Raw genomic sequence first — 21,166 nt, 5'->3', positions numbered from 1 at the left:
TCCCAAGAGAGATTTGACTTTCCAATCCACGTATTCCAAAGCATTGTCCAGGCAGAGATGGTTTGATGTGGTCACATGTCTTATTACTTCCATACATTGGGAAGGGGACAGGGCATATTCCCCACTTTCCTGGAGGAAATTGACTTGTTGATAATTGTCAGGAATGTTAACACTACAGAACACGAAATGTCTTGCAAGTTTTAAAGCATGTCAAGACTTTTACATCAGGCCAGAAAAATGAAAAAACTTTGTACTGTCACATTCAAGTAACCTACACACCCTCTTCCCTATCCCCCCAACCAACTGTGACCCTGCTTGTGTATTGACTAGTATCTGAGGTCAGCAGCATGAGGGTGTGGCTGGCTTGTGGAAACGGAATACTGAACCAAGCCTGACTGCACCCAAACCCATGGCCCTGGTCCCTGGGAAGACCAGAGGAAAAAGTGCAGAACTTTTCCCTTTTGGAGTGCACGGCTTATGTAAGCCCTTTTGGAACGCACATCCCTTACGTAAGCCAGCAGGATGGTGTGCATCTTCCCTCCATAAGCAGACTACAGTTTGTTCCCTGAGGCCGAGGGGGCCTCTGAAGAGTTGGCCCAGCGGCCCACCCTTCCATCTGGTCTTCGGCCCAAGTATGAAGCTTCTCCCTTGCTCATCATACTTATGACTTCCCTTGGTCACCCTCTTACAGGTGCTTCTTTTGCTCCCATCTCCTGCATCTTACTGAAAATTACCCCCAGTCTTCTCAGGACCTAGGGGTGCAAGTGATCTTATGTGGCTAAAAGCCAGGCCATCCCAGAACTTCAGGGGAAGAGGCATTTGGTTCACCTTCTCTCCCGGGAATGGGACTCTTCAGTGCTGCCAGGAGGGCTCTTAGGATTTACTTTTTTCAAAGCACAAATAGACTGAGGCCCCAAAACACCAGCTAGAGACTAGATCTGTTAACTGAAGAGTAGATCATACCCTGGCCTCACAGAGTCAGGCTGGGCCCTCTGATACTTGTCCTCTTCCTCCAGATGCCTTTGTAGTTGAGTTTGGGGTCTCCATGGATGACCTTGAGGGTTACTTTTTGCTCTTAAAACAAGTTTGCTTCTTGTCCTGTTCTAAAGGTTTCTCCAGGGCAGGCAGTTTTCTTGTCTTCACCACTGGTCCATTTCTCTCTCTCTTCTAAATTAGACCCTGGGATTAGATTTGTGTGACGACATCTAATACAAGCCTGATTTTGGGTCTTTGACCATTCATGGCAGAGTCTTATTCACTCGTCAAGCTTTCTGAACCATACAGAAGCCTTCCCAAAGCTCTGTCCTCATAGCCCTCTTCCGGGTGCTCCATCTCCTGGTTGGCCCTCCACTACCAGGAATGATTCAGGGACGTCTTGTGCTTTCACTGGAGAGTTTGGAGGCCACTTTCCACAGCCTGAATAGGGAGAAACTAAAGAGCCCATCTTTGGTCTCTTGGCATTCATTTCCCATCTTAGCAAGAGACCTAAGTAAAGTCGAGGCTTTTTCAAAACATGTCCTAGAATCCCAGAATGTCTAAGCTACCCTAGACCAGGGTTTCTCAGCCCTTATCTAGACCCTGTTGACATTTGGACCAGATAATTCTTCGTGGTGCAGGGCTGTCCTGTGCCTTGTAGGAGGTTTCGCAGCATCCCTGGCCTCTGCCCACTAGATACACTCTTTCCCCAGTTGTCACAGTCCCAAGTGTCTCCAGACAGTGCCAAATGTCCCATGGGCCACAGAATTGCCCCTGCTGAAAAAGCACTGCCCTACATCCACAGGTCACAGATGCCACATTTGACATCTTCTTTTTCCTTCCATTTTATCCTGAAAAAGCTTCTCTCCTGGGAGCCTTGTTTCAGGCCATCAAGAAACAGGTAGGAATATTACTCTAATGACATTTTGTCCGTGTTTCTTCCTGTTTCAGAGCTTCTATTTCACAACAGAGTCTCTCAGCTACAAGTATTCTTTCCTTCCTCCCTAGGGAAACTGGGGACAACTGGTTACCAACATCCCTATGATCAACTCACACTGCTTAAATAGCATTTCTAATTTGCCCTTGATTCCTTATTTCATCTGGTTAAAAAATGCCACCTATTTTCATTATTTCTCATAAGGTTATTGTTCTCATAATCAGACCTTTGATCATTTTAGTGAAATTCTTCTGACCTTCTACTTTTAGTGTCAGACTCAATGTTTTTTGTAGAATGTATAGAAACTTCTGGAACACTTCATCTTTAAGGATGGAGGAGAGAAGGATTCATTTTGTAAGAGGACAGCTAGAGTTTTTCTTTACTAAGCTGTAGGAGAGCACAGTCTACAGGCATACCTCGGAGGCAGCACAGGCTTGGCTCCAGAGAACCACAAAAAAGCAACTATCACAGTAAAACGAGTCACACAGTGCATGTGAAAGTTATGTTTACACTATATTGTAGTCTATTAAATGTGCAATAGTATGGCTGAAAAAAAAATCAGTGCACATACTTTAATTAAGATATTGCTGAAAAATGCCAAACCAATTACAATAGTAACTTAAAGATCACAGATCACCATTAAAAATATGAAAATAATGAAAAAGTTGGAATATTGTGAAAATTATGAAAACAGGACACAGAGACACAAAGTGAGCAAATGCTGTTGGAAAACCGATGCCAGTAGACTCATTTGATACAAACCTTCAATTTGTAAAAAATTGCAATATTTGTGAAACGTGAGAAAACGAGGTATGCCTGTGACCTCCTCCAGTTTGTAGATGAGAGAGTTGAGACCCGGAGGAGACTTGACTTGCCCAGAGTCACGTGCTGGTCAGTGACAGCTGGCTAGGAAGGCTTTAGAACTCTTTCCACTTGACCCTTGGCCTTTTGGTGGGGGTTGTTCCTCTCTGGTGCTCGGTGAGGAAGAGAGGGAGAGGAAGACCCTTCTTCTGCCAGAGCAAGAGCACCCCCTGGGGCTGATGCTGCTTCTTCTTTAGGGTCCTGTTGGGGAGGCATCCACCAGCAGATACGAAAGCTGATGAGCCTTTTCCTTACCCCAAGGACAGTTCACCTGCCACAGGCTCTGAATAAAATTTCTCTTCACAAAACATCCCAGCAGCAAAGTCCCACTCTCAGACCAGCCAAAAAAAACCAGCCCCCATGCCCAGAACTTGGTGTTACAGACCCAAGTCTTCTCTTTAGGTCTCAACACTCTAGCGGCTTTTACAGTTTGTTTTTGTACAAACGTAAGTTATTTAAATCACACAAGATGACAGTCAACTTTTCAAACCAGGTACCGATCACTTGTATGATTTTTGTCTACGCTCTGGTACACTACGCCTGTTTCTAACGAAGGGTAGAACCCATTTTGTGTGTTGGTGTTCACACCTGTGACATTAAGAGGATACGTCTGCATTGCTTCTTTCCTTCTGTTGATGTTTCTGTGGCGAAACCCTGCACATGTGATTTCTGAAAAGCCTTAAATCGTCGCGATGTTGCGTGTAGGGTTTGCGGTGCAGAAGGCTGCCTCGGAACTGTGAGCCCTTTTGTAAGCTGGAAGCATTTCTCTTACTGTTGTTACTCTTGTAGGAAGTTTTCAATTCAAAGCTGCCAAAGCGTTCAGTAAGCAGTGCCTTAGTGATACTTAGTCGTGCCGCCAGCCTTTTCTCACACCAGTTCTCTATGTCCCTTTTACTAATTGGCTCAGTATTTAAAACAGAATAAGCAAGTGTTACTTTCAGTTTGTTTTTTGTATGCCCATTTTTCTTCATATCTATAGAAAACTGGCTTCTTGGTCTGAAATCCGAAATGAACAGAAGTCAGTTCATTGACCACACCGTCCAATGTCTATACCAAAATGGAAGGTCTTGCAACTTCATAGTTTACTATGAAAAGCAAATTGTACACTTTAAATGTTGCCTTTTAAATCCACGACCAAAAACTTAGCTATTTGTGAACCTTCTGCACTCTAGCATGAAAGTGCCTTTGGTTTGAGATTCCAGCTTAGAAAAGTGCTGCCATAATCATGATAATTTGTAGAGAGACCAAAAATATTCTGAGATCACCATAATGCCTTTGGTTTACCGGGATGAATAACCAACGACAGGCCTCTGTTCACGAGAGCACGACATGGACCCCGCCTGCTGTGCATCATATGCCGTAGGGGAGCCCCCCGCAACCACTCCCAGCCCTGGAGCCCACAGCAGCAGGAGGATCCCCAGAAACTGGTATGTCTGTGTGCCATGACCCAGTATGCCATCTCTGCCCGTCACCCAGCCCTGCGTCCGCCCAAGGGGACTTGCACACAACCCGCAGGCTGTCAGCCAGTGGACAGATGTGACCTTCTCTGTACGCTTGTGCTCAGCCTGTAGAGCCTGCCTTTCCACTCAGATGCCAGCACGCACTTCTCCGGTTTACGCAGTGATACCGTTTTGAAAGTTGGAAGCCTCAAACTGAGATGACAGTGCAGAACAAAAAAATGGTTTAGGGTCATCACAATTGACGTGTTCTTCTTAGGGCGAAAATGTTGACTCTGAGTGTTGTCTGAATGTGCTATGAGAAACTCCCAAAGAGTACCACTCACAATTCGGAATTTTCAAAGAATGTTCCGGCCCTCTAAAAGGCAACTCTTTTAGAGTCCCTGTTGGCTTTTATCAAAACTTTGTGTAAATTGGGAAAACTGATAGAGGGGAGGAAGAGGAGTGAAAAGGACGAGAAGGCAAAAACACCAGCCAAATAAAAGCCAGGACAAAAAAAAAAAAAAAAGATTGTTCTTTACCAATATAGACTTTACAATGACGTTAGAATCGTTGAAAGTTAGCCTCCAAATGTGTATGATCCATCTGTTTCTATCTGGTGTCTTTAAGAATACCCTCTTTGGGCTCCCTGAAACTTCAGGAGTGATTTCTATCCACACCAAGTTGTGAGTACTCATAGAAGTTTATACAATGAAAAAACAAAAAAATCAAATGAGAAGGAAAATTGCTCAACACAGGTTATAGTTAGCTGCTTGAATTCAGCCCCTCCCTGTCATGTCAAGACTACACCACAACTTGGAAGAAATTAATCAAATATTTGTTTTCCTGTTTCCCTCTTCAACTGTTCCTGTGCTTTCTTTGGCAATAGTTTTCTCTCATTAACTCATTGCTTATATTGTTAAGAATGAAGGTTTGCATTTAAAATGTATTGCATTGCAAAGGATAGTTTCACTGAAGTCATGCACCATTAAATAAGATGAAATATTTGTATTTATTGTCCTACTTCCTAAGCTGTTAACTTGTTTTATTCTCTGTGAATTTGCATTGAGTCTGTCATATGCCCCCTCTCCATCATTTTAATATTTGAAATGGCATTTATTTTCCCTCTCTGTTCATCATTAAGTGGGGTCAGATTCCAAAAGATTCCACCTCTCTCAGGCTGGCTGTCTTTTGTCTGACTTCCATTGTGAAATTTTCTCATTCCCCTTTTTCTTAAGAGAGGCTGACAGAATCTAGGTATAAATCAGTTGGAAACCAGTCTCTGGTTTTCTCTCTCCCTCCCTCCTTTCCTGTCTTCTTTCTCTTTTCCTTTTTGCCTCAGTCCTTTTCTGTGATTAGTTTCACTGTGTAAATTAGATATGAACTGCACTTCTTAAAAAAAAAAAAAAATCTCCCTGTTACCTCCTTGAAAGAGTCACTTCCGTAGGCCTTTTTCAGTAGGCTCATGACTGCAGATAAGGAAGAAAAAAAAAAGTAAAAGCAAAAACTACGTGCCTAAAAATGACAAAAACAAAAAAAATGTTTTGTAACATTTAAAAAAGAAACCTAAATAAAAAAAAAAAAGAAACCTGAATAGCCTTTAATTCTTATTAATATGCTTAAATTTTATGTAAATTGGTTTTTGCCACGTGTGTTTGTTCACATTCTCAATGACTTAATGGGATTCTCACAGTCTGTGTCTTCATGTCACGTGTATAAGATGGGCTTGTGATGTAAGCGTTTCATCTGCTCAGTGGTTCCTTTAATATTGTACTGCTGCTGGGAGTGGGCTGAGGAGTCTGCCTTTGGGCAGTGAGCTTCCTCTCGGGTAGATTGGAGAGATGGGGGGTGGGGGTGCAAATTCTCACATACGTTTTCTTAACCTATTTGCAGAAGCTTTCAAAAGGCATTTGGTTAAACCTCTTGGCAGTACAGTATTCTTGTATTTGTTAATGTCTGTGTTTAGGTACTGGTACCTTTTTGTTTAAAAATGTTCTAAGTGTTGGCTTTAAAGTGAATTTATCTTTAGTATGATAGTTATATGAAAATTATAGGGTTTGTGTGCAGAGAATTTTTTTATAAAGTGCTTTGTAAAAAAAAAAAATGTATTCTAGCTTTCGCGGTACATATGTGTGATAACTGTAATATCCATGACAGTTAAGTGCAATTATTTCATCACTCTAAAAATGCTATTTTTGTGTCAGTTCCTGCAGGTGTTTTCATGTCTTTGCAAAGTGACACATTTTGATGCCTTCTTGATAAAGTGGTAGACATTTTGTAGCTTTATAGAAACTTTGTATTCATACGGTATCAATGAAAAATAAAGAAAATGAAAGTGTGGGTCACCTTTTTTATCTGCAGAAATGTATGTTGTTGAAAATGAAAAGGTGTTCTGTGTGTTATGGGTGAATACATGAAGGACAGAGTGAAGGAAGTTCGAGTGGTGATCTTTTAATGGTGTCCACTAAGCTCAGTATAGTGTTCGGAGCATGAGTGTTAATGTCTATCAGGGTTTCTTTCTTCGTTTCTTTTTTTAAATTGATGTGTAATTGATTTACATTGTTGCTTTAGTTTCAAGGGTGGAGCAAAGTGGTTCAGTTATCCATACATACATATCTTTTTTTCATTTTCTTTTCCCCTGTAGGTTATTACAAAATACTGAGTAGAGTTCCCGTTAACAAGATTTCTTAAAAATACCCACATTAATCTGTCTGCCTGCTTGCTTACCTCTTTTTAGTAGTGTGTTATTAAACTTGATAACCCGCCTTGCTCAGTGCATGCCAGGAGGTAGAACAGTGGATGTGAGAAAGAGGTAAATAAAGGGTGGTGGGTGCCCACACGGTGTGTGCTGAGCTATAACCCTTGCCCCATCCTCAGGTGTGTGCAGCACACACACACACATGCACACACACACACAACAAAGCCTTGGATTCACTAAGCTTACTGCATGCTGGGCACTGGACCAGTGTGCTGGTACAGCGTGTGACTCTCACAACAGTTCTGATGACAGTGCTGTCATCTCACACATACGTGCATGCACACACACACACCCAGCCGATACTCAGGAAGGGGCAGGTGGTCCAGGGTCGTGACTGGTGAGAGGTGAAGCCTTCAATAGATCACCCTGGCTTTGACTTTTGGCCCCTGCCTTTTGGCTCACTGAGACTCCATGGAACCACTCAAGGCTCAGGGACAGAAATCTGGGGGTCGAGGGGCTTCCTTAAATGACAATAACCTTGGGCTTCTGATAGCAGGACCCAAGGTACGCTGGGATCCTTCGGTTTGAACTAGACCTCCGGTGGTCTTGCTTCTCCCCATTTCTTTGAAATCTGAGATGCAGCCTGCCTCGAATCCCAAGGCACTGTGCAAGTGGAAACAGAAAAATATTGGGTTCCATTTTCTTTGAAAGAGGCGTGCGTTTAGCAAGCTACCATTCTAGAGAAGGCGGTAGTTCAGCGAGCTATCCAGGCAGGGGGAAGGGAACTGGGCTGTTTTGCTGAGGCCCTGTTATATGCCAGTTCCCTTCACACTCACGACATCCTTTAACCCACATCCTCTTGAGTAAAAGAATCATTTCCAATTTTCCAACAAGGAAATGGGAGCCCAGAGAAGCTAATCCTTGTTAAGATCATGAAAGCTAGTAAGTGGCAAGAATTTAGAAGTGGAAAACCCTCCTCCCTTGCAGTCCTGGCTCTGGTGCTGATTGTGTGGCACTTTGACTCTGCGCTTCCTCTAAAACAAGATGCTTTAGCACATCAAAAACATCCTTGTTAGTGCCTGCAGTTCCAGTTAACTTGAGTTCAGCGGGGAGAGTGGCATGCTAGGGAAACTAATGTCAGTGAGGAGAGAGATTGAAGACACACAGGGGAGAGTAAATAAGCCTTCTTGTAAGATTGAGAATCAAGAAATGTCCCTGGGAACCCCTATCATTTCTTCCTGCCTTACAGCTGACTGAGGACTCTAATTAGCATGGCTACTGCCTATTGACGGCCAAATTAGCTGCTGTTGTTAAGTCATCAGTGAGCAACTGATACAATTCCAACTCAAAAGGCACAAGTGCTGTGTAAGCTTGTGAAGCCTTAGAGTTTTTTTAGTTGCCTTTGAAGATACTTCTGTTTAATGCTGCACATGTCAGTTTTATCTAGGTGGTTGTAACTAGCAAAGAGTCAGTCTGCTAGAAGCAATTACTGGAAGCAATGAGATGAGACGGAGAGGACTGGGGGGAGGAAACACTTCATCTTGTGAGGCATCTGTTTCAAATGAGGCCTTACCGTGGTCTCCAGGCAGAGGGATTAGACTGCTAGCCCGGAAGCTTTGGAGAAATCTGAGGTTCAGCGCTCTCAGGGTTCCACCCAGATGTTCCCACTCTGTGTTTCGGTGCCCCACCCCTTATCTATTAGGGCCTCAGGAAATGTGAGAGCTGTAAATTCAGCTTTATTTCTAATTTCTGGCTTAATTTTTAGCACAGTCTGTCCTTCAACTGCCTGAGCTAAGGATCTCTTTAAACGCTGCCAGGGAGATCTTTTATGCCATGCCCTGAATTGAGCCTGGCATTTTCTTCCTCTTTGCACCAATTGCACTTAGCAACAACCAACCTACTAATACCACCAACCAATCATAATTAATGCCACCCATTGCTCTAGCATGCTAGAGATGGTGTAAGGTAGGGCATCCCCTTCCTTGTGGAACCAATGCCAGTTTATGACAGGTGCTTACTCGTTCAGTCATGTCTGATTCTTTGTGACCCTATGGACAGTAGCTTGCCAGGCTCCTCTATTCATGGGATTCTCCAGGCAAGACTACTGGAGTGGGTTGCCATGCTCTTCTCCAGGGGACCTTCCCAACCCAGGGATTGAACCCAAGTCTCCCGAAAGGCTCAGTCAGTATGAGGGGGCTTCCCTCATAGCTCAGTCGGTAAAGAATCTGCCTGCAATGCAGGAAACCCGGGCTTGATTCCTGGGTCAGGAAAATCCCCTGTAGAAGGAAATGGCAGTCCCCTCCAGTATTCTTGACTGGAGAATCCCATAGACACAGGGGTCTAGCAAGCTACAGTCCATGGGGTTGCAAGAGTTGGACACGACTTGATGAAACCACCACTCCCGCAATGCAGGTGGACTCTTCACCTACTGAGCCACCAGGGAAGCCCCTGGCGGCTGACAGTCTTAGTAACTCTGCTGCTATGTCATCTCAGCGGACCAACTGTCTTAGTTAGTTTAGCTTCCCCCAGAAGCAGAACCTGAAAAAAAAGACTGGAGGGCAGTTTATTTGAGAATCTTAATAAAGATGTTACTTCATGTGATGAAAGGTTAAATTCACCAGGAAGATGAGATACTTGTAAATTGGTATGCTGTTAATAGGGCTTGCCTTCTGGCTCAGTGGTAAAAGAATCTGCCTGCCAGTGTAGAAGACGCAGGAGACATGGGTCGATCCCTGCGTCGGGAAGATCCCCTGGAGGAGGAAATGGCAATCCACTCCAGCATTCTTGTCAGGAAAATCCACTGGATAGAGATGCCTAGCAGGCTACAGTCCATAGGGTGACAGAGTCTGACATGACTGAGCAACTGAGCACACACACACGTGCTCTTAATAAAACTTCCTTAATTCTCAGGGAGTGGAGAACTGCAAGGAAAAATACAAAACTATGCATCTGTTTAAGTAGTTGGTGGAATCAAGCAGGCAAATTCCAGGAAATATGTAGAAAAAAATGAAAGTATTGATTATATGCGTACTCTGTCTCCCAAAATTGTCATGCATATTTTTTCAGCCACATGGAATGGTATGAAAACCATGTACTTGCCAAATTTAGCAAGTCTCAGTGTATTCCAAAGTATTGTTATAATATCACACAATATTCTCTGACTTCAAAGTAATTAAGGTCGAATCAATTTTAAAAGAATTTTTAGAAAAGCTTTCATATATTTGGGAATTAGTAAATATTTCTAGTTAACCCATGAGAAAGATCACAGAAATTAAATATTGAAAACTGGATGTTAAAGAAATACGACTTACTAAAATATGTGGAGTGCAGCCAAAGCAGTGTTTACTAGACTAACGTGGAGAATAGTCCGTATTAGAAAAAAAGAAAGACCAAAAATTAACTATTCAATTCATGAAGTTAAGATCAAAATAAGTGTGCACACACACACACACACATAGAATGAAGGAACTATTAAAGGGCAAAGTAATGGGATATTAGTAGAAAGTGAACACAATAGAGGAGATCAACAAGTCAAAAATTGGTTTTTCAAAAATACATGTAAAATCTATAAGCCCTAGCAAAGAGAGAACCAAACCAACCAACTATACAAAGAGTCACAGGAATGAAAATAGGAGTATTAATACAGGTCTTACAGATATTAATAAAAGTATAATAAAATTAAAATATAGTTATAAACTTTATGCCAATGAATTTGTAAGTGTAGATAGAAAAGATAAATTCTTAGAAAACTATAGCTCACAAGGAAGAAGAAAACCTAAATAGAGTAGCTTTAACAACTATTCACAACCAGGTAGAATTTGAGGGTCTCCTCTCTGGCCTCTGGCCTTTCCCTTCCAGGAATCCTTCTCCCCTTCATCAGCTGTAGTTGCTCTGCACTCGATCTTGTTTCTCATGGGCGAGAAAGATGGCAGCTTTTCCATCAGCACCGCCACTGGCCTGCACAGCACTCCCTGGGCACAAAACAGCAGATGGGAGCTCACTTCCATCACTTCTGTGTCTATACATGGACTTCCCACCCAAATCCTCCTGTTTCTAGTTACTCTCCAGTGCTTCCATTTTATGTATGTCCGTCCAGTAAAATCTTTTTTCGTTTTTTTTGGCTGTGCCCTGGGGCATGTGGGATCTTAGTTCCCCGACAAAGTATCAAAGCCACACCCCCTGCACTGGAAGTGCAGAGTTTTAACCACTGGACCACTAGCAAAGTCCCCATCCAGTAAAATTTTATTCAGTCGTGACTGTAAGCAGAAGTCTGGCTGTGATATTTTAGATGCAAGTAAAGTGTGAGGATGCTTCTTTGCAGGTTTGAGCTCCTGCAAGGGCTTCCCAACTCTGCTGTGAAATCAGTATGACATCTAGTGGCTCAGTAAAGAAAGTTTGGGCTGATTTTAATCAGTTAAAATCTTAAGTCTGGGGCTTCCTAGGTATGGAGATGGGAGGGGGGGTAGTGGTTACAGTATCTTTTAATCATTGATTTTTTTAAGAAATAGTTATTAGGAAACAATAACTAATCTACATAAAGACCTGGACTTCAGTCTGCTCATTAATAGGCAGGAAAGAAAGATGGAGAGAGGGATCTGGATGGGAAGAGAAAGGTAGGAAATAGGAAAGAAGGGAAGGAAAAAGGAGAAGCATGGAGTGAAGAGAAGGAAGCAGGTCGAGGAGAAATGACAAGTGAGAAGGGAATGGTTATGGGCAAAGGATGTTAGGGGAAGAGGAAGCAAGACTGAAAGCCTAGAATAAGGAAGTAAGTGCCTGACCAGGACAAGGGAGTAGCAGGAAATTTTCGGAAGTGGTCTAGCTTGGCAAAGACCTTTCTTGCAGTGGTGCTGAATTTACATTGTATCCAATAGGTGGCGCCAATCACCTGAGTCTATAACCATTAAAGGAGCCTCTGTGCCTAGGCCTATCTGTGTTCAGAGCCACTCCTTGCCTTTTAGCTCCTTTGAAATGCAGCCTGCTGGTTGTCTTCTCCAGGCTCCTTTGCTAGCCGCTCTCAGTGGAGTGTGGCCATTGGAAGGTCCAGGCAGGAGGGGAAGCAGGGAGAGGCTGGCGCACTGCTCTCTTTCCATCTCAGGTGGCACCTCCAGCAGCAGGTGCAATTTCCTCATGGCTCCGACTCCTACGTGAGGGCCCCCAGGTGTTCCAGCTTCCACTAGTGATGGGGGATTTGGACCACCATCTTCTCTCTAGTGCTTTCGTCCTGAAAGTGAGGGTGACGTTCTGTTCCTGCTCATCGTGGAGTTTAGCTTTCCAGCACCCCCTACCACCAGTTTCCTGCATCAGATTCCCTTTGTGGTAAATGCCTGTTTCTATTTTCCTAGTTGGTCCCTGATGAATACAGGTGGGAGAACGCATTTTCCCCACTGCTCTGGTTTCCACGGAGAGGGATTTTCTTCTCATCACTCTTGGCATCTCTCCCTACCCCTGACCTCTGCCCATGGAAGTTACATACACTGAATCACCTGGTTAGTGGATGACAGCATTTGGTCCACGTTCCCGTGTGGGCACATCTCTCCTGGTGGAATTGGAGTGTGAATTTCAGCACACTCTTTAGTTATCGGTAAGCTCTGTCCTCCCAAATATGTGCTCAGTCGCTCAGTCGTGTCTGACTCTTTGTGACCCCATGGACTGTAGCCCTCCACGCTCCTCTGCCCATAAGACTTCCCAGACAAAAATACTAGAGTGGCTTGCCATTTCCTTCTCCAGGGGATCTTACTGACCCAGGGATCAAACCCGTGTCTCCTGCGTTGCAGGCAGATTACCACTGAGCCACCAGGGAAATCTTTCCATGTAGCCTGTTCTGTAAGTTTGATGTTTGAATCTTCATCAGTCTAATTTCTGAGTCTGAATTGGTTCCCAAGGCCAGGACAATTGTGGGGGGTATATATATATATATATATATATATATTTATATGGAAAGTGAAAGTGATAGTCACTCAGTCATGTCCAACTCTGCGACCATATGGACTGCAGCCCACCAGGCTCTGTCCATGGAATTTTCCAGGCAAGAATATTGGAGTGGATTGCCCTTTCCTTCTCCAGGGGATCTTCCAAACCCAGGGATTGAACTCAGATCTCCTACATTGCGGGCAGATTCTTTAACTGGCCAAAAAAGTTCATTTGGACCTTTCCATAACATCATATGGTAAAACTCAAACCAATTTTTTTGACCAACCCAATATACACTGCCTCAAACTACAGCAGTAATCAGGAGGTTAAATTTGTGCGACAGCTACGTTCTGGCCAAAAGAAACTTACCGCCACCACCCCTCCACCTTGAGTCTGGCTTACTAGGGGAGGCCCTTTCCCCACCTTCTTTCCCCTAACATGTTCTACTAACTTTCAGCTCCTTGGGGACCTGTGAAGACTATGACATAGATCCAGACGTTCAATATCAAGAGCAGGTAATCATGAGGCATGCCAGCTCTGTGTGTGCGTCACACATGGAGTTCACAGGGCCCCCTCCTCCAAAGTGCCCATTGCCTGGCTTAATACTCTGTTGTCCCCGTCTTGAAATTCATCTTCTAACACAGTGATTTGCATTTTACCCTGGACCCCTAAGACTTTGTAGCCTGTTCTGATGCTACCTGCCCTCCCTCTTGGGGTGCACTGTTTGGAAGGGTAGGTAGGCCCTGGCCATCCAAACTCCTTGGGATCCAGAGTCCAGCAGCACAGCCAGATGCATGCTGGAGTTTTCCAGGTGGACAGCAGGGGGCAGCAAACTACCACTTAACAGTTTCTCACCCAGGAGGACTAGGGTTTGAGGCCAACTTTTCTGAATGTTTATGGGCTTTGAGGCTGTGGGTTGTCTGTCTGCTTGTTTTTATCTTTGAAAATCAGAAACTCTTGAGCCCCACCTTAGGCGAGGTGGCGCCAGGCATTCTGCTACTCCAGTAAAGCCTGTCTGTACTGAGAGCAGTTCCTTTTACCTTGAAAGTATAAGCCCAGCAGCCGGATGAGCAGTGCCCTATGCCTTGCTGCTCCTGCCAATGGTCAGACCTGCTGGGATGAGCCTGCCCTGGGGTCTGGCACAGGGTCTTCCAGAGATGACCTCTAACCCTTAGAGCACGCTGTCCAGGGCTCTAATTTCATGTGCATTTATTTATTTATTGTTGGAGTATAATTGCATTACAGTGTTGCTTTCTGCTGAACATTGAAGTGAATCAGCTATTTGTATACATATATCCCCTCCCTCTGGCAGCTTCCTCCCACCCAGAGCACCCTTATCCCACCCCGTAGGTCATCACCGAGCACCAAGCTGAGTCATTTACATTTTCTCCTAGGAAACTAGCCTCAAAATGTAACTTGATATAATTTCTCCACAGGTTACACAGCTACGAAGTAAGAAAATTTGGATTTAAACCCTGTTCTACTTGGATTCAAAAAGGCATCCTCTTTTCACAGGTTTATTATGCCCCTACAAAAGTGAAAAAGGAAAATACCATATTTTTTCTTGCCTCTGCTTTGTCAGATGGAAACAAGTTCCCCCAGGCTACGTCCCAGCCCTCTCCCAGGCACAGGGAAGGCTGCAAACGGGAAACTGCTCATCCATCCAAGGTCTGGGACCTGGATCGCATCTCTCATCAAGCAAAGAAAGAACTTTTAAAATTTCTTTCTGTTTCTTTTTTTCCAAGCAGTAATCCAACAGCCCACTCTGCTCTCTCCTGTTGTTCTCAGGAGAAGCTCAGCATTGATTCAGCCCAGTGAAAACTAGCTTTAGGAAACACTCCTCATTCCCAGTCAACTTCTGATTTATGTAAATTGCCAGGCTTCCCAGGTGGCACTAGTAAAGAACCCACTTGCCATGCAGGAGACATATGAGGAGATGTGGGTTCAATTCCTGCATTGGGAAGAACCCCTGGGGGAGGGCACGGCTACCCACTCCAGTAATCTTGCCTGGAGAATCCCATGGACAGAGGAGCCTGGCAGGCTATAGTCCATGGGGTCACATAGAGTCAGACACAACTGAAGTGACTTAGTAGTAGCAGTACGTAGAGGACTTTGCAGCCTCATAAGGCAAGTCCCAAAACGCACAGGTGTCAAAATAAGACAGAGCTAAAATTTGTCATCCTCAGTGAACATGTCCTGATCCAGGGATTGTGAACTCAAATACACAGCAGGAGCAGACAGCCATCCTGAATGAGAAGCGCATGACAGATATGAGAAGTGGAGCATGCTTTATTGATGGGCAGTCACAATAAAACAACAAAACAAAAAACCATCGCCGTGACAGATATGAGAAGTGGAGCATGCTTTATTGATGGGCAGTCACAATAAAACAACAAAACAAAAAACCATCGCCGTACTGCCTTGCCCTTCTGAGGAATGAGGTTCATTAGCTGGTGTGCAACTTAGCTCTGCCTTGGTAGCTGGAGAATGCAGGACTGAATGGACAACAGTGGTAATAGTGTAAGAGAGCAGTACTCTGCAGCAGCTCGGCTGAGGGCTCTAGAATCAGGATTCCAACTCTGATTTATCAGACTGATGATGGATCTTTTGAAAATTTATTTGAAAGCAAGTATTTTGCTCCAGCAAAAGAGGCTGCTGCATTTGCTGTTTAAATAACTTCTGTGTCATGCTTTCCCTAAGCCCACTCAGATGCTTTTGGAAGAGAGGGACTATATTTAAAATTTATAAACAACAAAAAAAATGAGGGAAAATGCCCCCTTTTGGTCTCTTTAAGGTGGGGAGAGAGCTGATCTGGCCCTGAGTCACTGGCATAAAGAGAAGGTTGTGCTTCTTACACCAGGGGGAAGATGCCCAGGGACTTCCTTGAATTTCCCAGAAAGGCGAGTCCTGCTGTAAGCCTCTACCCCAACAGCAACCTCTGTAAATGTGCGAAGGGGTTTCTGCTATGTTTCCACAGCGTAGGAGCCCCCCAGGGTGGGACCCCACACAGCAAGCTAGGCCCTCCCCTGCTGTGCTCGGTGGCAGCCAAGAGGCCTTTTAGCAAAGAATTACAGGTCCAACTTGGATGGATGGACTTTCTTTGGGACAGGCCATCAGTGTGGCTGGGAAAGTCCTGAGCTGGTGAGATCCAGGGCACTGCAGCGACTTCTGGAAGAGAAGAGAATCCCTCCTCTTCCAGTACCCCATGGGTTGGACAAAATACCTCTCTCCAGCACAAACTTTGTCCCTCTTTTTCCTCTTCATGATGCTGGGGAAGACTCTTGAGAGTCCCTTGGACTGCAAAGAAAGGAGATCAAACCAGTCAATCCTAAAGGAAATCCACCCTGAATGTTCATTGGAAGGACTGATGCTGAAGCTGAAGCCGCAATACTTTGGCCACTGATGAAAAAAACCAACTCGTTGGAAAAGACCCTGATACTGGGAAAGATTGAGGGAAAAATGAGAAGGGGGTGACAGAGGATGAGATGGTTGGATGGCATCACCGACTCAAAGAACGTGAGTCTGAGCAAACTCTAGGAGACAGTGAAGGACAGGGAAGCCTGGCATGCTGCAGCCTATGGGGTCGCAAAGAGCTGGACATGACTGAGTGAGTGAACCAACAACAAGAAAAGAAAGCAAATCAAGGAGGTCCTGTTCCTGGGTGTCCTGAGCCCTGACTCCAAACTTCTGCACAAGAATCAGCCTCATGCTGGGGTGTGGGAGGCAGCACACTTCTGAGAAAGCCCAGGACTTCAACAGCTCTGACAGGCAGCAGACCAAGGTCACCCACAGTACCAGTTCTCGGTGACCAGGTTGTCCTATATTGTCTGCAACTTCGTGGGATACTAAGTAGATGCACGTATTCTAAACCTTGGAGCCAGATTTCAAAGGTACTTTGCATGTTGTTCTACAGTTCAACTAGAAAATCCATCTTTTTTTTATAGCTGTGCATATAGCTGTTCGTGAAGCAGGGTGAAAAGCCAGATTTATCAAAGGAGTTATCACATGAAAACTCTAGAGGCTGCCTCCAATCCTTTTTGGCTGGATTGAAAATCCATAGATACATGCAAATGTAATTAAACTGTTATCACAAAATGTAGATCAGTGTCAGTTAGATCCAAGACAAGAACTCTGAAAAGTGATTTATGCAGAGGAAGGCGAGTGGTAAGATCACTGGGAGCTAAGGCCTGGATTTATAGATTCTGAGGTGAGATATCTGAAGTACTGGGTTGGGTCCTGAATTCATCCACTCTCAAGCTATAATCTGAGTCCCAGTCTGTCCGTGGGTGGCCTGGGGCAGACTGGGGAGTTGCTGCTGCTAAGTCGCTTCAGACTGGGGAGTTGGATGAGGCCAAATCCCTGATGAGAAGGGGGACTTGAAGGCAAACTGAATTTCCCCTGCAGAGAGACGGCTATTCTCACCATAGAAAAGGAGAACTTGAGAACTTGACCTTTGACTCTTCCCTTCCTGCTCTTTCTCCTTCAGCCTCTTTCCCCTCCCCACCCTCTTTGAAACGGGGTTTGAGTGGCTTTTGTACCCGCCTTGGCCTCTCAGCACTGTGCCTATGCGCTCAGGAGCCACCTCAAGTGGGAACTCAGTCTTGCCCTGGTCATGACACCCTTCTTTGCACACCTCTAATTTAATCATTGTTTCTTCCTTTGAGAAATATTTCTATGTATTTATTTCTATTCTTTTTCAAATTCTTTTCACATTTAGGTTATTCTAGACTATTGAGCCGAGTTCCCTGGGCTATACAGTAAGTCCCTGTTGCTGTGGGCTTAGTCACTCAGTCGTGTCCGACTCTTTGTGACTCCATGGACTGTAGCCCACCAGGCTCCTCTGTCCATGGAATTCTCCAGGCTAGAATGCTGGAGTGGGTAGCCATTCCCTTCTCCAGGGGATCTTCCCCACCCAGGGATCAAACCCAGATTTCCCACATTGCAGGCAGATTCTTTACTGTCTGAGCCACTAGGGAAACCCAGAGAAACTGTGTTGCGGCTTATTTGCTCAGTCATGTCCGACTCTTCAAGTTCTTGTTGGTTATCTATTTTAAATATAGCAATAGCTATATAGCCCCCAATATAGCATCAGGGGCTTCCCTTGTGGCTCAGCTGGTAAAGTGCAATGTGGGAGACCTGGGTTCAATCCCTGGGTTGGGAAGATCCCCTGGAGAAGGAAAAGGCTACCCACTCCAGTATTCTGGACTGGAGAATTCCATGGACTAAGTCCATGGGGTCGCAAAGAGTCTGATACGACTGAGCGACTTTCACTTTCACTTCAGTTTCAATATGTACAAGAAATATTTTCTGAATTTCTGTACCACAAGTACTCTTTTAAACTTGAACCTGTACACAGACTAGCCAAACCTGGGAATTCTTGGTGATCGACCGACTCAGATGAAGTCCCTTCTGGTGGAGTCTTGACCCCCTTACCGTTCTTGCTGCCTTATTACTGACCTCACTTTAGGCCTCACAGTTTACCTCTTAATACCACCTCGGGGGCCTGAAGATTTTCTTAAACCCCAGGAGACAATTGGCACTTACCGGGCACTTAACTCGAGGAACCAGACTCTGCAGTCTCCCTGGAGGTGTTGTCCCCGCAGCAGGATGTCTCATAGGGAAGGACTCAGTGTCACATTCTCATTGTGCAGCCCTTCAGGAAATATTTATTAAAAGAAAAAGCAATCTTTACAATAGAGGTGGGAGGGGGTGCAGTACCCCAGCTTTTGGCCCCCAGCTGCTTTAGAGGTGGTGGTGATGAGGAGGAGGCTCTGCTGAGTTGGCTGGGAGGCTGGGGCATGTCTCACTGCACTGTCAGTCTTTCCTGGATGGGTTTCTTCCAAGAAGCCCTCCACCTGAAGCCTGGGCTGCAGCACCTCTACACTCCGCCTGCCTGTGATCCTGTCCAACCTGGAAGGATGAGCCAGAGAGTAATTTACAAGTTGGCTCCCCTGACATGGGGTCTGGCAAGTCCTGGCGGGTGTCTGTTGGCTTGGGGTGGGGGAGTAACCCTGGCTGGTGCAGCCGCTGAACACCTGCAGGTACCAAAACTGTCCCCAGCCCTCCCTCTCCTGCAATCTCCCGTTGGATCTCGCGTTCCAGCTCAGATGCAGGGGAGAGAGATCAGACAGAAAATTCCAGGGGCTGAAAATTCCTCCCACAAGGAACTTCCCGCCCCCTACCCTTGTCAATGAAGCAGAAATTTTAACTCTTCAGGGCAGATTTTCAAAGCTGAGTAACTACCTATTACACCCTTAAATCCTGTTATTTGTTAACAGCATTTGAATGAGTAACTTACTCCTATCACTTTGAAAGTGTATCTTTTAATAGGTGAGCAGGAGTGATTAGAGATGAAAAGTGCCTATGAGATGCCTACTGCAATGCCAGAGGCTGTTTGAAACTGGCATTCCAAGGCTGTTGAAAATGATTTTTTTTTTTTTGAATGTGGACCATTTTTAAGGTCTTTATTGAATTTGTTACAATTCTGCTTCAGTTTTGTTACATTTATTTGGTTGGTTTTTGGCCACAAGGCAAGTGGGAGCTCAGCTGCCCAACCAGGGTTTGAACCTGACCCCTTGAACTGGAAGGCAAAGTCTTAACCACTGGACCACTAGGGAAGTCCTGAAAATGAGTTAAAAAAAAAAAAAAAAGAATGTAGAAGGTGGGTGCCTTCAAGAGGAGAGGAGACAAGGAGGATATCCATGTGGTAGAAAGATTTAGGGACCATCTGCTGACCACTCTGTGCTTGCTGCAAGACTTGTGATCACCAGTCTCAGACACAGGTGAGTGTTGTGTGCTGCCCCTGGATTTTCTGGGCTGTTAGAGGCTTTCAGGGTAGAACAGGGGTGTGAATTGAAAGAAAAGCTTCTGAAAGCACCCTCGGGGCTCTCCCCCTTGATCACTCTTGCAGAAGGCAGCCTTGTCCCAGAAATGACCTCAAACCCCCATCCACCCTGCTACTGCTGAGCTTGGCTGCAGAAACTCTGGAACTAACGGATGTCTTTGGTGATGCCCAAGGCCCTCCAACGCAGAAGGCAATGGCAACCCACTCCAGTACTCTTGCCTGGAAAATCCCACAGATGGAGGAGCCTGGAAGGCTGCAGTCTATGGGGTCTCGAAGAGTCGGACACAGCTGAGCGACTTCACTTTCACTTTTCACTTTCATGCACTGGGGAAGGAAAGGGCAACCCACTCCAATGTTCTTGCCTGGAGAATCCCAGGGAGAGCGGAGCCTGGTGGGCTGCTGTCTATGGGGTCACACAGAGTGGGACACAACTGAAGTGACTTAGCAGCAGCAGCAGAAGGCCCTCCAAGATGGATGCTTCCAAGGATCCTGAAGTCCTGCTTTCCAGATGAGGATTGCAAAGCCATCCACAGAGAAGAGGTGTTCACTGCAGCCAAAGAAGGAGCCCAGAGAGCTCACTGAATACCTGAGACCCCACCAAGCTCTGAGCTCAGCTCAGCAAGAGGCAACTTGGTGTATATCAGTGGGTTCTCCAAATTGGTTGCACAGGAGAATCAACGTAGTGTTTTTTTTTAAAAATCCTAATGCTCATTCCACCCTTCCCCCTCAACACACACGCAGATGCACAATACCCAATGTATCAAAATCTCTGAAGGTAGGACCCCAACACCAGTCACTTTTCAAGTTTTTCAGGCAATTCTACCAAGCAGCCAAGTTTGAGAATTAGTGATATCAAGTGGTTGAGATGAATCTGAGACTCTGGGGCCCAGTGGGAAGGGAAAGGAATGCTAATCAGCTTCTGTTTGGAAAAGAAGGTAAGTGCTCAAGCAGAGGAGGAGACAAGGAGGATATCCACGTGGTAGAAAGATTTAGGGAGCACCTGCTGACTACTCCAGGACTCGTGATCGCCAGTCTCAGACGCAGGCAAGTGTTATGTGCTGCCCTCCTCAGAATCCTCCTTCCTTTCCTATGAAAGTTATGATATCCTTTGGGGGTAGAAATAGTTCCACTTCTTCCTTTGAAAGCCTAACTAGCTTAACATTCTTTTTCAAGTAAACTTGACTTTGGATGTCAAACGTTTTATAAAACTTTTTTTGGAAGTAATTTCAAATTTCACAGAGATATTTCGAGAATGATACATATAACCCTTGTATACTCTTTATCCAGAGTCACTGATTGTTAATATTTTACCAGATTTGTTCATATATTATATATATATACACATATATATACACACACACACATGATATATATATACACATATATATACACACACACATATATATCTCTATATATACCAATGCACTCGTACATACACAACCTCTGTATATGTGTATACACGTATATATGTCCTTTGTATGTATTTTTTTCTGAACCATTTGAGG

The sequence above is a fragment of the Budorcas taxicolor genome, chromosome 15 (genome assembly GCF_023091745.1).
Source record: "Budorcas taxicolor isolate Tak-1 chromosome 15, Takin1.1, whole genome shotgun sequence".
NCBI classification, from domain to species: Eukaryota; Metazoa; Chordata; class Mammalia; order Artiodactyla; family Bovidae; genus Budorcas; species Budorcas taxicolor.
This window is presented reverse-complemented; position numbering follows the sequence as displayed.